The sequence below is a fragment of the Xiphias gladius genome, chromosome 4 (assembly GCF_016859285.1).
Source record: "Xiphias gladius isolate SHS-SW01 ecotype Sanya breed wild chromosome 4, ASM1685928v1, whole genome shotgun sequence".
NCBI classification, from domain to species: Eukaryota; Metazoa; Chordata; class Actinopteri; order Istiophoriformes; family Xiphiidae; genus Xiphias; species Xiphias gladius.
Genome location: NC_053403.1, coordinates 22,208,363 through 22,220,616, shown reverse-complemented (window position 1 = coordinate 22,220,616; position 12,254 = coordinate 22,208,363). Strand labels below are relative to the sequence as shown.

General features: G+C 38.3%; 1 protein-coding gene across 6 annotated transcripts in view; it reads right to left on the bottom strand.

The window, feature by feature from the left end:
• The window catches only part of enah (ENAH actin regulator), a 166,372-nt gene that overhangs the window by 51,240 nt on the left and 102,878 nt on the right, over nucleotides 1-12,254 (bottom strand). The gene's annotated exons all lie outside the window — the stretch shown is intronic.

The window sequence follows — 12,254 nt, the reverse complement described above, 5'->3', positions numbered from 1 at the left end:
AAAAGTCCTGCATTCAACACTCGTTAGTAGTAAACTGCCTTGCGGTAGTTCAGTCAGGCAGAGAAGTTGCTCTGTAGTCACTCTTTGTGTTCATGTTTCTTTCAGATACTGTGTATCTTAGACTCTGTTGGAGGGTAGTGAGCTCAGGGACAGTCTTTGTTAGGCTTTCTCACATTTGTTTCTGGAGCAGAGACGCGCCACCAAACTCCAAAATGTGTGTAATGTTGCTGTAATTAGTAAAAACCGGAGTGTCAGACTGAACAGAATCAAAAATACTCAATGTGAAGAGGGAGGCTTTTCGGATTCCCAAATTATTGATGCACTAATATGCAGGCTATTCTGTATTTTTATGTAATGTTTGACAGATCTGAAAAGATTAGTTGATTAAGCAATTAGTGAATCAACAGAAAATTAATTACCAACTACCTGGTACTGATAATCAATTAATCATAATTTCTTAAGCAAAATGTACTGGTTCCAGCCTTTCAAATATGAATATTTGCTGGTTTCATTGGTCCACTATGATATTAATTAAGTGTGCCTGCAGTAAAAAACATCACAACTGTCAAAACTGTCAACTGCTGAAAGTTGGCGATGACTGCACGGTCAGATTCTTAGTCTTGTTTACTTGTTCCTTGATCAGATATTTCCTGAATTAAATGCAGTCGGCTAGCCTCTGGCCTACTAGCCACCAGCCTGAACCCCAGTTAGTTAGCCTCCCGTCTGATTCTGACCCCTTTCCTGGGGACTCACCTGTCTATGTCCCTAAGATATCTAGGGGTCAGAGCCCCTAGAGGGTTGGCGTGGGTCTCGGAGACGTCAGTCTGCCAAGCTGCCCAGCTCTACAGAGCCCAGCGACCCCAGAGCCTCAGCTGCCCAATGATCGAGAGCCTCGGCTGCCCAGCACCATGATCGATGCTCAGCCTAGCTGGACCCTGAGTCGGTCAATGCCCCCAGTTATCATCCCAGCAGACGTTTCGCGGGTTCCTGAGTCAGGGGTCTCAGCTGACATCCTATCTGTTCCTGAGTTTCTTCTCCTGAGTTGGCCTTTCTGGAGTCACCCGACATCAAGTCTGCTCTTGATTTCCAGTCATCAGTCCCCGCCAACCCACAGCCAGACCTCAAGCTGTCTGATTCATACCCTGCACCCTACACCTGACCTGCAGCTAAATCTTCTTGTGCCAGCTGCCCTTCCCAACCTCTCCAGCCTCTTCGCTATCGCCCTCCTGCCCGGCCTCCAGAGTGGTCCTGCCTTGGTCCTGCCTTTGTCCTTGGCGGGGTGGGCAGCCCCCGTCCAGGCCGTCCACTTGAGGTCATCTGCTCCACCCCCTCCCAGCTCTTGGTCAGTTTGCCTAAGAGCCCAAGTTCCATTCTTCAGCTCCCTCCCCCCTGGATTAAAACATTAAGTTGCTTTACTGTGTGCCTTGTTGCCTGGTTCCTAGTGTTTTGCCTGTTTTTTACCAGTGTTTTGACTTTTCCCTTTTTTTTGGACTTTGGATTCCTGCCCGTTTATCTTTTGGATTTGTTTTCTTGTTCGGACTTCCTCCACTGGTTTTTGATCTCACCTGCCTCACCATTCCCTAAGAATTCCTTTCTGTTTATAATAAATCATTGAACTGGATAAATCTGCCTCAGCATCTGCATTTGGGTCCTATTCCCTGTGTTCTGGTTAACCTGCTTGCACCAGTGTTGACAGCTATCAGTATTCATTCTAGTGTTAACTGTCTGTAGAGATGGAGAAACATTGTCATTGGTACTGGCATTATCTACCTTTCCACAAGAGAAGAAAAAAGGGCTTGCCATGTCTGAGTCAAAAAAAATTAGAGCACTGTAACAATAGCTTTGTTTTTTTTTTCAGTGTAATGATGGCATTCTTAAAAGGAAGGAATACATTGGTGAGCTCAGTGACACCCAAAAGGCCTGGAAGGCAGAAGACAACTGAAGTGGATGATCACAGAATTCTTTCATTGGTGAAGAAAAACCCCTTCACAACATCTAGCCAGGCCAAAAACGTTGTTGTGGAAGAGCCTACACCATTGTGTATCTTGAAAATCTACTACAGTGTCACACAAAGTGTAGGAACTTAGATGAAGTTTCCTGCTTTGTATCTGTACACAAAAAAAAGCACTTTTGTCCCACTGTGTCTTTGTATAACCTCACATTGATATAATCTTCTCACAGATTTTATTCACACAATCTTTCTCTCTCTCTTTCTTAAAAAATACAAATCTTTTCTACACATGCACAAACTTGAATATCTCATGCAGATTTATTTTACACAAACTTTGGAAGTATTTGTAAGCATCACTTTACTAGCTCAAAATCCTATTTACCTTAATTTGAGCCAATAGGTTTCCTTCTTGTATGGTTCGAAGTGAAATACCACTGAATTAAACCAAGTCTACAGGCAGTCACTATCTGTGACTATAATTGCTAACATGGTCTCTCATCTCCATCTTCCACTGCCTGTGGCTGTAATCTGTTGCTGTCTGCTCAAACAGAGTTTATGTTCTAAAGACAGAACACAGACACCAGCTTTGCAGGGCTGCAGCCCCAAAAGCTGCTCAGGAAGAAAGATCAGATCAACAGGCTGGGCATCTGTTTAAGCCAAATTTTCTTATTATACCAAGCTTTTTATTACCTTATCTTATTATTTAACAATTTCAATTCAAGGCGCTATCATTCTGTAACATCTTACATTTCTAAATTTTAACATCACACTCGATCCACTGACTCTGAAGGTGCCTTTTTGAAAATAGTCATTAAGTAAAGAGATCACTATCTGGTACACATATACACCCTAGAGAAGGAGATTGTTTGCAATATGTCATCTCCTCCTTTCATACTAAAAATTTATTTGACCTTAATTATTCATTTAGATCCAAGAAAGTAGAATCAAATAGTAAAGAGTAAGTTCATCCAAATTAGAAGAAAAGATTTTCTAGCAATGAAGGTACACTCACAGAACACTTTATTAGCAACACCTATATACCCTCTTATTAATGCTATTATCCAATCAGCCAATCATGTGGCATCAGTGCAGTGCATAAAGTCATGCAGATACAGGTCAGGAACTTCAGTTAATGTTCACATGAAAGATCAGAATGAGCAAAAAATTTGATCTCAGTCACTTTGACTGTGGCATGATTGATGGCCTGGCGTTGTGCCAGACAGGCTGGTATTAGTATCTCTGAAATTGCTGGGATTTTCATATATAATAATTAATTAATAAGTCTCTAGAGTTTACTCAGAATGGTGCGAAAAACAAAAAACATCCAGTGAGCGGCAATTCTGTGGATGAAAACACCTAGATGATGAGAGAGTTCAGAGGAGAATTACATAAAGGCTATGGTAACTCAAATGACTGCTGTTTACGAATGTGGTGAGCAAAAAAGCATCTCAGAATGGATCAAACTTTGAAGGGCTACAACAGCGGAAGATCATGTTGGATTCCGCTCCTGTCAACCAGGAACAGAAATCTGAGACTGCAGCGGGCACAGGCTCACCAAAACTGGACAGTTGAAGGCTGAAAAAATGTAGCCTGGTCTGATGAATCTCAGTTTTTGCTGCGGCATGCAGATGGCAGACCGGTCAGAATTTGGCATCAACAACATGAATCTGTGGACCCAATCTGCCTGGTGGTGAAGGTGTAATGGTGTGGGGAATGTTTTCTTGGCACACAGGCTATCTGAGTATTGTTGTTTACCATGTGCATCCCTTTATGGCAACCTTCTAATGGCTAATTTCAGCATGATTATAAACCATGTCACAAAGCAAAAGTCATCTCAAACTGTTTTCATGAACATGGCAATGAGTTCTGTGTACTTCAATGCCCCCGTCATCAGATCTGAATCCTATAGAACACATTTGGATGTGGTAGAATGGGAGATTTTCAGCGTTAATGTGCACCTGACAAATCTGGAGAAGTTATGTGATGCAATCATGTCAACATGGACCAGACTCTCAAAAGAATGTGTCCAACATCTGAAGAATTGAGTTTGCTTTGAGAGGAAAGGAAAGGTCTTCATAATAAAGTTTAGATGTGCAAAGATCACTTTTCCTGTATTACTATTTCCATCCAAATTAAATGAATAGAATTTTATTTGTGGTGCTCACAGCATCCAAAATTTACATTACATTACATTGTTACTCTGGATAAACCATAGACCTTGCTGTAACTATTTCCATGGTAAAAAGTAGTTCCTACTAAAACTTTTCATGGCAAGGTGTGTGGATTATCCAGAGTGACCAGGACAATGTTTCTGGAAAAGACATTTCCATAAACACATAATTTTTCAATGCTTGCTTTGCAAAGTACCATTCACTTCCATAATATTGGGGTGGAGGCAGATATCACAGAGGCTGTGATGCCCCCCTGGTTTCCTCTCATATTCTGTGTCTTTTGTTTCTATAAAGCAGCAGGTACCTGGAGGGTGGAGTCCTGATCATCATAGGTGGAAGCACCTTGGCCCAGTGCTTTCAAACTATAAAATCCTGCCTTTCTGGTCGCGAGTCTCTCTTCTCCCTTGCGCATTGTTGTTTTGTTTTGTTTTGATCTCATTGTATTCTTAGTTTATTCTTTGTTTACTATCACACTGTTTAGGACAATTTTTAAAATGTTTAAACGTGCTTTATTCAGTGTTTTTACTGCTTTTATTCACCTAGTCCATTTGTTTTGGAGAGGAGGAGACCTCTGTGGATAATTTGGCTCCCAGTATAAAGCAGCAATTAACACTGAAGGAATCCTAACTGGGAGAAGCTGACTGCAATGATGGCAATGGTGGTGAAGACAACAACTCCCATGATCTCACGCTACCTCACAACGTCACCAAACTCTGTCTTTTCTTATTGTATTGATTGAGACGACCCCTAGCTGCAGAAAATTAATTATTGTGCATTTAAAAGCTGGGTTTCTGATAATGGTTGGGGGTGTGGTCAACACAAACAAATAAAGGCCAGCACCCAAATACAGTCCAGGGAAAAGAAAGGGGTGGATAAACTCCTGGTGGCTGTCATATACAGTAAAATGTATGCCAATTAAGCACAATGTACATTTCTAAAGCTTAATTTTAATAATTTTAACAATATAATCATACTATTTTCAACACTCTGCTGTTCTTGATTACTCATCTAAAATATCATTGTCCTATTATGATACATTTTGCTTTGTCGTCCATTAATTCTGTCCGCCTGTTGTTACAAATGGTATGCCTGCAAATATTATACAATAAAAGCCCTGTTAAGAAATTAAGGGTTTCTGTCCACTGAAATGCTAGAAGGCCTTTAATTTGAAATGGTTACAGGAAGTGATGAGTTTTTTTTATTAACAGTGTGCTAAAGTAACTTTAACAGGACAAAAGGGAGCGGATAAAAATGAGGCTTCATACTAAAGTATGACCAATCATACTTATCAAACAGAGGGAATTAGAGGTAAAGGCATGTCTCTAATACAAACCTACCTCAAATCAAAGCCAGTTACGTTCTGCAGTTGAGGTAAATAGAGGCCCTGTTCAATATTTGAGGAAATACAGTATATGCAAAAATGCAATGCCAAAATTAATGAATAGCTAAAATCTCATATTGACATTTACTGATGCACCACTGTAGTAGTAGACTAAGAAAATATTTGCAAGCCACTCTTCTGGCTTTAACAATAAATGTATATGCAAATTAGAATATGTACTGTAATTTGATTCAGCTGTGAAATTGTTGTATCAGCCCTGTCCAAACATAATATTTTATAGTGCCTATAATGATGCCACATCTTGCATGTACTGTGTAGTCCTTAACGCCCAGCAGTAATGCTGAAAACACACTGGCTAGTGCACACGTCTCTGTGGAAAACATGGCATCCTCTCTTCCACTGTTGAACTTCTCTTTTAGCTCCATTATTTGTTCACTTATGTCCCCTAAAAATGGGAAATTTATTTTTGTAATATAACACAATCTTGGGAAATAAAATTATGAACACATCTTTCAGATATCACAGCTCTGCTATCATTTGAAATAAATAAATAAATAAATAAGCTCTAAAACCCGTTATTTGATTTTACCTGTTTTAATTTGATATACCAATTCATAGTATTTAAGCATATGACATTCAGCTAGAAGGACATGAATGTATTCCAACACAAGTTTTAGTCCACTCTCGTTGATAAACCTTGTTGACTGAAATGTTTTATCAGAAGCTGTATGATCAATGTTTGATTTATTAATACCAAAATTGTTAGTTCTGATAGAATCATCACTTTTACAAAGCCAGTCACAAATATTTATTCATCCTTAGCTAGTCTTTAGTCTTTTAATGAGCTAATTGCCATTAAGCTTTTCCTAAATTGCCTTAACACCATCTACTGGCAGCTCGAAACAAGTTAGAACTTTTTTTTTTTTTACAGAGTTGGGAATGTGAGTACTGGCTCTTTTGCTGCTTTGTCTCCTTTTCCTGCTCCTTGCTGAAATCATTGTTTCCAGAAAAAGAAGGTGAAATGGTTCTCATTAGAATGCGCCATCATTAAGCATTATATTAGCTGGCCAGGGAAAATGGGCTACTTGGCAAACATAGACCTACTTCAAATTCTCTATTTGGTGTCCAACTCTCTTCATCAATTGTTATCTCCCTACCTCTGTCCTCTCTGTCAGCACCCTGCCCCATGTTCACCTTATCCATGACTTTATTACTTTAAAAAAAAACCTTTCCATTAACCTTATTAGATGGCTGTTATTACAGGATGTAGGGACTTGAAAGCTCTCACACACTCTCTCTGTCATCAACTTAAATGACTTCTTAATGATTTTCAGGGTTTTTTTTTTAAATTGATGTTTCAAGGACTCAAAAGTTTTACAGTAAGTCATGTCCTTAGGCCTCATCTTCTAAAGTAAAGAAACCAGAGTGAAAGCAATTATTTTAAAACTGCTGCTCTGACAAAGCAAACCTCCACTGTCCCAAAGCACACTGATGAATTTAGATGCTATACTTTGATTAACAAAAAAAAAAAGTCTTACTTTTAAGGACATCCATTCACTTTATGAAAATACCTACTAATATTTTTTCTCAAATCCACAAATTCCACAGATCCAAGTCAATGAATTGATGAATGAACTTATGATATCTTATAACATAGGGGGATGGAATTTTCTTGGTTCATTTTTTCTTACGCTGAAAAGTGCTTAAGATCAAGCTTTGAAAAGTTCTTACTTCCTGATTTAGAAACACTACATAAACAAGACTAATTATAGACAGGAGTTTGGTTAGCTCAGCATTAGTATTATCACAGGACCTCTGTCTTGATCAAAGTACATTAATTAATATGTTAATTAGCATTGGATCCTAGTACAGACAAATTTGTAGGACATCAAATTCAATGTTGCTCCACTGTGAAGTGAGCTGTTTCCATCTTTTTCTGTGTCCATCTCTGACTCCTTCACTGTGTCCTACATGTTGGAGGATTATTTTGGTGCTCAAAGGAGTCAGGATGTCTAGAAGGGCAGTAGGATAAATATATCTAAACCTCTGTCGTCCTTACCCAGCACCACATCTCCATCATCCCCTGTGTCTGACTGCTGGACATTTGATTCCAACCCACTACCAAGTCAGAATTTCTGAGTGACATGGCAGGAGTGATCCTGAAACCAGTGTCAGACAAGGGGGATCACATGTCAGAGTGTCATAACCTGCAAACATGTACTTATTATAGTTTCAGATCTGCTAAGCAACAAGTTGGCTGGGGGGGGTTCAGGCACTAGATGATGTGTTCTCCCTCATGGACATGGGACCAACAGAAACTGGGTCAAAATATCTACAGAAGCTATTCTAGATCCCTAGAAAGGCACGACTCTTTGGATTTTGATCAGTTTAAACAACTACATGTACTAGTATTAGAGCATTCAGTGCCAGTTATAATCAATGATGACATGGGAACCATGAAGATAACTTTTTGGATTAAAAATGGCCTTGTCCATAACTTATGCAAAAATATACATATAACAAAGTTTTCCCTTTAACTTTCCCTCAAGTAGCTGTAAGTTTAGAAAATAATTTCACACTTTCTGATAGAACTGTATATATTCTGTATCTGGTTGTTTCAGCCTTTGGTTGAAGCTATACGATGTTTACACTGAGTGAAATATTCAAATCCAAGAGTCCATGTTTTTATGGCTGCAGTACTCCATGAAGTGGAAATGTTCTACATCTCTTTTGCATAATTTTATCCAAATTTTCCCAAAATTCTTCTAGAAATATTTGGTATCTTGGAATGCACAGACAACATTTTCTTTCCCAATAATGATTCCGATACCAGTGCTCTCTTTTTGCTAAATGTAAAATCTGTATCAGCTAAATGTAAATGATAGCAGATGGATTATAATGACATTGACTAATAAACTGTATTTAATGTGGATTAGTCACCTCATGACAGATAACTGAGCAGCAAATATAAAATGTAATGACTGGTGGGATTTAAGAGGTTAAAAAATTTTGTTAAGAGGGCTGGTATCCTAATGGCTAGCATGACTGTAGAATATTCTCCTTATTAAATCATTAAAAAAAAAAAAAAATGATATTAGCAATTTTATTTTTGATGCACTTGGGCGCATAATAATTAACCTAAACAAATCGCATGAATGCAACAATCTTTGAAATGCCTTTGCATTTTTTTTATAGAAGCCTCACATTTTGCTTCTCTTCAGTACACTGTGAGTGATGGGCTGAAATGATTGCCGCCGGTGTTTTAAATCTGGGGGTTGGAGAATATTTTCGAGCTAGAAAAATATATAGATATTCCTTGTAATTCAGGACTAAAATTAAACTACAAAGATACACACAGTACTGTCATTTTATATATAGTCCAGAAGTTGAGTATTTGGACACTTACACATTTCTTGTTCTTCAGGCATCTCAATTTAAAATAAAGCTGCAAGTGGCAAACTGTGGGTTCAAAGCTATTTGTGCTCAATGGAAAGAAGCAGCTGTATCACCCAAAATTAGAGCAGCAACAAGTGGGTTTCAGGCTTGTCAAATCCAAGCAGTCACTTCAGCTAGTTTAATTCTGTTTAAAGAAGGAATGCGACAAATCCCACACTTGTTTCAGGTTTATCAAACTAGGTACTATGAAAGCATTTTTAAGAAAAAATGCTGTGTCATCAGCGAACTGACTATTGACAAATTCTTTTTTCAAAATATTGATGCCATGAATATTCTCAGCCTTGATAATGTAGCTAGTATATCTATGGCTATTATAAATAACAAAGGAGATACCAGACAACCCTGCCAAATGCCTTTTGAGATTGAGAAATATGTTGTTGGACAAGTTTTTATTATAAAACATTATGACTGCATTACAGAAGAATGGTGTCAGAGCTTTGAATAAAAAGGAATGTTCAAGTGAGTCAAACACTATAAAGAAATCCAGACAAGACCATCATCATTTATTAATGAACTATAATCAAGCACACCAAGGACTACTCATGTATGATTAGGAATATGCCTGCATTTAATAAAAGCTGACTGGTATTCCCCAATATTCTTAAATGCTCGTGTTGGTAAATTTACACTCAGGTATGGGCAGTATTTCTCTTACATGCTTTCTAAATACATATTGCAATGACTTTTCAGCATTTTTATTTGCCAAATCTTAATTTAATTTGTATGAAGATCTTCAGAGAACACTAATTGTGTATTTTTAAACTCAAAATATGTTCACCATGATTAATCAAGAAAACTGTATCACTACTATACAGCAAATTGTTTTTGTAAATATAATGGAAAAACTAAGAATAACAGCTTTCGTTGGATTATTGAGCTAACCTCAATAATTGAGGAACCCAGAGAAGAACAGTCCTCTCTGGAGCTTTATCCAATCACCAAGCTTTCATTTCTAGTTATGGTGCTAAGTTTCATGTCTCTATCTCGTTCAAGTTCACAACAAATTGAGCAAAAGCATAAAATGGCAGATAATGATGAATAGACCACAGCCAGTTGCACCAATCAATATGGTACGTCAGATTTTGGTAAATAATTGCCCCTAGATCATGTGCACCAAAATTGGTGAAATTCTGTCAACCAGGTTTTGAAGTACACATTTGTGGCATATGTGGAGCCTTCTATGGGTTAGGCTCAAAATACTTTAACCTATTTCCAAACACGGCCTCTATTTATCTATCAAGACTTATGATGATTGGACAAATGGGCAATGAGTCATGGCCAACTTCCGGCTAGGCTCTGCGTTTTCCTTACATGTTATGGTTGGTGGCAGTCATGGTTTTGGACCAGTCTTGCCCATTTATAGTAGAATTGTGTAGCTCTGTCCTGCAACGCTGTATACCAAATTTGGCGCTGATACAGTCAAAATCCAAAAAGTAGATATCACTACTATTTCACATTATGCAAATTAGCAAAAAATCTATCGCAGACTCATGGCAGAGTTTTATGGTCCAACAGGCTTTTTTGTAGAGCACATTGAGCTGGACTTTTGAAAATTTGATTTTTGGGCCTTGATTACAGTGCCACCATCTAGTTGATTGGGCTCATGTTTCTTGGGAAGCATTTATACATCATTCCCAGTTATTGGGCCAAGTTCTCCCCCTTTGGGATTTGAACCCTAATAAACCAGCACAGGTTTGCACCCTAATAAGATAATGCATACTACATTTAAGGTGCTATATGTAAATTTTGTGTCAATTAATAGCCAGTGTTAGCATTAAAAGCTCTTTACTTAGCAAACTACAAGAAATGTATTAGTTCAGCATCAAACTTCATTCCTTTACTCGCCAGGAGCTGTCTCCAGCGTTGTGAAGCAACATCCATGTTAAATCTTGTTGTGCTTCTATTTCTATCACTTCTTTTCTTTAACTGAAGTTATCATTCTAACCAGCTAGGCCCTGGCCCATCTCGTCTCATAATACCACATTGCGATAGTGAGCGTTCAGTCTGCCCTCAGTCCAACATGAGAGGACGAAGAAGGAGCGCTGCCCTGAGGGCATATTTTAACCTCTTGTCTTGTAAACACAACGATGGCTGAAAAAGGTAACAGCTATTAATGCTAACGTTGGTTATGTAGTGACACCAAAAACTTACATAAAGCACCCTTAAATGCCAAGTCCCAGCTTTAATTTGAGTAGTTTTACATCAATATAGAAAGAACTGCATGGGAGATATTTTAACATATAGTGCCCAGTGTTTAGGTGTCCAAAAGAAACTAGAAAGATAACTCAACATATATACATGAAGTCAAACATCATATTTAATATTTTGTGGGAAATCCTTTGCAATCGATGACTGCCCAAAGTCTTCAACCGATAGACATCATGAGACGCTTTGTATCTCTCCTGGCGATGCTCTCTCCCTTCACTGCAGCCACCTTCATCTCTTGCTTGTTGTGGGCTTTTTCTGCCTTTAGTCTGGTCTTCAGCAAGTGGAATGCTTGCTCAGTTTTATTGATACCACTGACCATCACATCGTGTTACAGAGACTGGAACATGTAATTGGCATTAAAGGAATCACACTAAGCTGGTTTAAGTCCTATTTATCAGATCGATTTTCAGTTTGTATAGGTTAATGATAAATCCTCTATATACGCAAAAGTTAGACATGGAGTTCCACAAGGTTCTGTGCTTTGACCAATACTATTCACCTTATATATGCTTCCCTTAGGCAACATTATTGGGAAATACTTCATAAACTTCCACTGTTACGCAGATGATAGCCAATTGTACGTGAAGGAATGAATGAAGCTAGAAAAAAATGATCAGTTGGATAAAGTTCAAGCATGTCTTAAGGATATAAAGACTTGGCCGACCAGCAACTTTCTGCAATTGACCTTAGACAAAACTGAAGTTTTTGTACTCGGCTCCAAGCACCTCAGAAACACATTATCTAATGATATAGTTAACTAGATGGCATTTCCCTGGTCTCCAGCCACACCGTAAGGAATCTCAGTTATCTTTAATCAGGATATGTCCTTTACGGACTGCCTTTTTTCACCTGAATAAAATTGCAAAAATCAGTGACATCATGTCTCAAAAAAAGGCAGAAAAACTAGTCCATGCTTTTGTTACTTCTGGGCGATTATTGTAATTCCTTATTATTAGGCTGTCCCAACAAGTCTCTAAGTACTCTCCAGTGCTGCAGTGTGAATACTGACAGGAACTAGGAAAAAATATCATATTTCTCCTCTGTTAGCATCACTGCACTTGCTGTAAAATTCAGAATAGAATTTAAAATCCCCCTCCTCACCTACAAAGCCCTTAATGGTCAGGCA